At 33.3% G+C, this 6,051-nt stretch overlaps 1 pseudogene; it reads right to left on the minus strand.

The window, feature by feature from the left end:
* Positions 1 to 357: 357 nt before the first annotated feature.
* Positions 358 to 737, minus strand: LOC102882697 (annotated as a pseudogene).
* Positions 738 to 6,051: the final 5,314 nt, after the last annotated feature.

Raw genomic sequence — 6,051 nt, forward strand, 5'->3', positions numbered from 1 at the left:
TGCTTCTAGATACTGTCTAGAGCAGCTGTAGTGAACAAAACAGGCCAAAAAGTTAAGAGGCAGAACATCAACAGGGTCCGCCACAGGGTCTTCCACATCAGCTATGAAATCAACACAGTGAGGACTTACGCAAATTCATGCAAAATTTAGACCACAACATAAAGGAAATGTTTTTCTGATAATTGTAGGTTTAGAAAAAATGAGGGGATATTTGCGTATTCTAGGTATGAAGTTTATTATATATACATGTTCATTTATAGAGAAGTTTTTCTTTTCTTTTTTCTTTCTTTTTTTTTTTTCTTTTGGTTTCCCAATTTTATTCAAGAACTCATACAAATTATTGCAGATAAATGAGTTTTAATCCTCATCTTCCTCCTCTTCTTCATCCTGGTTAATCTGGAAGTAACATGATTTGTAACTCTTTTTGCTGTTAGCAACTCTGTGCAACCAATCATGTAGATTATTCTTCAAATATTTTTGGGTGAGATATTTCAAATATCTTTTGGAAAAAGGCAACTCAGAAGTCACAGTGATCTTGCTCATGCTCCTTTCGATGGTTACAAATCCTCCATCAAGATTCCCAGCTTTTCCATTCACCAGTTCTCTCCTGAAGAAACTGCTCAAAATTGGCAGCATCCATGATTCCATCTTCTACAGGATGAGTGCAGTCAAGGGTAAACTTCAGAACCTGCTTCTTTTTTTGCCCCCTTCACCAAAAGCTTTTTCACAAGCTCCATGGTGGCAGCGGAGGCAAAAAGGGCTAGAGAGGTTTTTCTTAATGGAGATTGCCTATCCAATTTCTCCATTTTTGCTCAATATAGGACTATTATGAGATTAATTATTCAAATATCCTTATTTTCTTCATTATCTTGTGACTGCCTCATGCAAGAGAATTTTCCATGACAGAAAGTGCCCAAACGCAGAATAAAAGGACTCTCTGAGAGCACTAAGAATTTCCTTATCTGAAGTTTTGCTTATCTGAAGTTTTGCCATATTAGTTTCCATCAGTCAAATGCAGTCCAAAAATATTAAATTAAAAAAAATCCAGAATTAAACAATTTAAGAGTTTTAAATTGCATGACATTCTGAGTAGTGTGATGAAATCTCTCGCTGTCTTACTATGGATGTGAATCATCCCTTTGTCCACTGACTCCATGCTGTTCATGCTCTCAACTCAGTCGCTTAGTAGCTGTATGGATTATCAGATTGACTGCCACAGTATTACAGTGCTTGTGTTCAAGTAATCCTTATTTTACTTAATAAGGGCCCTAAAGCACAAGAGTAGAAATGTTGGCATATGCCAAAGAGAAAGCTGCTTCCTTTAAGTGAAAATGTGAAAGTTCTCAATTTAATAATAATAAAATATCTGTATGCTGAGGTTGCTACATGATTCATTTCATCTCATCACATAAGCATTGTATCATCTCACGTCATCACAAGAGGAAGAATAGTAAGTACAGTACAATAAGATATTTTGAGAGAGAGAGAGATACAGAGAGATGACATTTATCAAATTTTATTACAGTATGCCATTATAATTGTTCTATTTTATAATTAGTTATTATTGTAAACCTCTTATTGTGCCTAATTTATAAATTAAACTTTTTCGGAGATATGTATGTATAGGAAAAAACATAGTATATAGAGTTTGTAATATCTGCAGTTTAGGCATTCACTGAGGGACTTGGCACGTATTTCCTGTGGATAAGGGGAACTACTGTAATCTCTTTTCTTGGTTAGTTGTAGGATTTTCTGATTTATGCGTACAGACAGTATTTTTGGAAAGGTGCCTTTCCTATATGAAGCAGAATTTGACAATTCAGTTGGGCTTTACTATAAAGAGACTGTCTTCTCAAAGGATTGATTTCTTTTACAAACAGAGCAGAATAACTACTGCATTCTGTGCCAGAATAACTCAAAACTGATTGTTTAGAATCTAGACTGGAGTCACGTTCCCAAAATGAGGGTCAAAGACTTTGGGGTCTCATGATTTATGAGAAGAGACACCTAAATGCAGATGAACATCAAACATCACTCATAGTCTGAGTAAATAAAATATTTAACATAAATACATATCAATATTTTGCATTTTATTTATTAGAGATTTATTTAAGAACATAAATTAATTTATATAGTAATATTTTATGAAGTAAAATATTTGTCATGTAAATTTTTGAAAGAGCCGTAGAGTCAGAATTCAAGATTTGGGTTCAAGTTCTCTTTTAATTTTAGATAAATAAAATTAAGTTAATTTACTTCTCTGAGTTTACTTCCTGATTCATAAATAATTATAATGCTTGTAAATGTTATTCTATGTGTATATGTATTATTTTGTGTTTATGTAAATAGCATGTATATATTGCTTACAATTATACCTTCATATATATATGAATTATATAACATATAAGTTGTATACCCTTTGTAACATAATACATTTCACATTAATAATTGCTAAGGCTAATGCTAAACTACTAATAGTTTGAGTACACCCTTCATATATGATTTCTGATTAATGCAGAATAATATTTTACACATGTATCTTTAGAAAGCATTGTAAGTATTTTTCCTCTTCATGCTCCAGTGGAGTCATTTTTCAGACTACCTTGCAAACCTAAAAGAAAAAAAAAAATAGAGTAAATTCAATTTTTAATTTACATTTAATACATATTAAATGACATATAGTGAAATTTTTGTCTACCTCTTACATGCTGCAGAAAGTTCTTACAATGTGGTGTTACCAAAATAAACTATTCTTATTACTGTAGTTAATTTATTACCAACTTTATGTTTTTAATAACCAAAATCATCAAAATGTCTAACATATATAGATTGTATATAATCCAAGCCTGGAAGAAAAATAAATTTCTAACTAAAACTATCAGATCTTAACATGGGGCTCATTAATAGTATCAAAATTTATCATTACCACATACTTTTAAAACAAGGGTCACTGACTTTTATTATTTATTTCTAGTCTTTGAAATAAAATGCTCTACTTTTGAGGAATTTACTTTGGAAGCTTATTTTTTCTTAGTATGTAATAAAAAAAAAAAAACAAACTAAATTAGCTGACCCATCGTCATGCAAGCATTCCAAAACTGGGATATATAAAAGCATTATAAAACTAAACTTGAATGTTCATGATTATGAACTGCACTCAGAAAAGTGCAGTCATGAAAGTTTCACTGTACCAAGAATAAATCTTACTCTGGATGATGACTTGAAGAAATCTAGTTTTTCTTAACCTCAGAGGAGGCCTCTAATATGTTAGTAAACTTATATTCTACGGTGACATACTGTGTTGCCATAGATTAACCTAGCATACTATAGTCTTGAAGGATTTATTACATTCTGGTCTACTGATCTAAAAGCCAGCAAGAGGACAGATGTGCTGGTGGTCGGGCCTTTTAGAAATATTCCCACATGATCATGAGGTGGGGTGGAACACATTTTCTTTTTTCAGAACACAAGGCTAGCCCTGAAAAGACACATTTTATAATAAAATTATGTTATCTTAAACTCAAATATGCACATATAAAAATATCTTATTTCTCTTCTCTCAGCTTCAGATGGTCCCACTTAAGTTCCTTTATTAGTAGATGCTGTGCCAGCCACTGGGCACTGAGCTGATATGTTAGTATTCCCCCTTCCTAGTTACCTCTTCCTTCACTCTTCCTTTTCTCCCATATTCCTCTCTTTTCATCCTTTTATATCTGGATGCTTGATTCATGCTGTGGGCCAAAAAAAATATTTAAGCCTGCAAAGAGCAAAAATAAAATAAACACAGAAAAGCCAGTGTCCTGTTCAGCATGTATTTCATTTTGTGAGCCCATCAATTGTTACTAATATCCAGATTTTAATAGTTTAATGTTTGCTTTTTCCGTGCAGTGAGCAGAGAGATCTTATAGCTAAATCACAGGCTCCCACCAGAATTTCCAGTAGCACAAAACTTAATATAAGCACAAAGAAATTCTAGGTAGAAGGAAATGAAGGAATCAATGCTTTGAGGCAGGAAGGAAATAATTATAGTTTGAGGAAAATATCAAAGGCAGTTTAGCCATGCAAGGCATGATATAGAGTTTAAGCTTTAATTGCTAAGGGAAGACAGTGAAGCATTTCAGGCATGGGAACATGATTTGATTTATAGTTTTAAAAGATCATTCAGATTGCAGTGGGAGAATGAGTTGTGAGGGCAAAAGTAGAAGCTGAGGAATCATTTAGAAGATATTGCAGTAATCTAGGCAAAACATATTTTTTGAAATATAGCTTGCAAAATTCAATGGTGGGATAACTAGGGAAGGAAATAGAAAGGATAATTAAAGATGACCAATACTTTTCACTTGAACAACTGAGTGGTATCATTACTGAATGAAGGAGCTTGCGTAACATGTTTGAAATTACAATGAGGACTAAAGAGTTCCTTTGTGAATTATCAATTGCAAAATGGCTTTATTACATTAAATGCGCAATCTTTTTCAATATTAAAACAAAACAATATCAAATTCTGTCTCAATGTTGCTACTTTTACTTTTTCTTGGCTTTTTACCTTATTTCTTGGAAAAAATCTCTCTCTCTTTGTGTATATATATCCTTCACCTTTCATTCATTCCTCGAATCTATTATACTTCGGCCCCTTATTACATTACTCTACTAACACTTTTGCAGTTTTAACTGTAGTGCATTGTTTCTCAATGTGTGGGTTCCTGAAACAACGATATCAGTATCACCTGGGATCTCGTCAAAAATAAAAATTCTCAGTCTCTAACCTATATCTGATTCTGAATCAAAATGGACGCAGAGATTTCTCTTTTAAAAAACCCATCAAGTGATTCTGATATGTGGTAAAGTTTACAAAAACACTGTTGTGGTAGGATGCTCTGGTACATTTCTCCCATCTCCCCTTTAGGTCTAAGGCACTCATTCCCCCAACTTCCGGGAGTGTTGGCAGCAGAGAACTCTTAGGTAAGTCCCTCTCACTAGGAGAAGTTATCTTCAGCCAAATAGAGCTAAGAGCCAAATAGAGCTAAGATCACATCTTCTCCCCAGAATCATTCTTTCTTTTATAACCAATAGATGGAGGGGCTGGTACAAAGAATAGGCTACCTTCCTTCAAAGTGGGAAATTATAAACAGCCATCCCATTTCTTACGATTCTTTCCAATATTGTCTGCAATCACATTTTAGATCATCATCTTTTCTTCAGTCCTGATTTCCTCACACCTCACAGGTGTTTTGTTGTTGTTGTTTGTTCATTTGTTTGTTTTTTCCTGTAATACCTGCCAATAATCCTTTTGCATGCAAATCTCAGACATTTGGTTTCTGATCTCATCCCAGGGAGAACCTGCAGTACAATAATTACCACTGATATCCTCAGTGCCAGATGTAATAAAATATTAAAAAACTATCTCATTTATCTGCGATAGTAATTTTCTTGTATGACCACTATTTTCTTCTTGAAATCTCTATTAGTTTCCTGAACACCATTTTTGCCTGGTCTCTCTCTCATCTCTTGATTTCAACTTCTTGGTGTCCTCCTGAGGATTTTTCCCTTCATTCATTCCTTCAATTTTGCTATTACTCTATTATTTGTCTTACCAGCTAACTCTCCTTTGAAAATGTCTTTCACCATACTGTACATTAGATCTCCAGAAGTTATCTAAGGTGACTAGTTAATAACAATGTATTATACGCTTGGAATTTCCTAAAATAGTAGATCTTAAATGTTCTCAACACAGAATAAAAAAAAGGTAACTATGTAAGAGGAGATGGCCGTGTTAATGAACTTGATTGTGGTAATTATTCACACTGTATATGTACACTAAATCATAACATAGTATATCTAAAAGCAAACCCAAATGTGATTAGGGTTTGCTTTTAGATATACAATGTTATTAACAAGTAACTTGTTAATCATACCTCAATCAAGCTTGAAAAAAAGTCTTTCATATTCATGGAATCAAAAAAGATACCAAATTAACACTCTAGTTCAGACCTCCAGAATTATATCCCCTTTCGTTTACTAGACATGTCCAACTGAATGTCCTAATAGTAC

Source organism: Pteropus alecto, unplaced genomic scaffold (genome assembly GCF_000325575.1).
Source record: "Pteropus alecto unplaced genomic scaffold, ASM32557v1 scaffold69, whole genome shotgun sequence".
In the NCBI taxonomy this organism is placed as follows: Eukaryota; Metazoa; Chordata; class Mammalia; order Chiroptera; family Pteropodidae; genus Pteropus; species Pteropus alecto.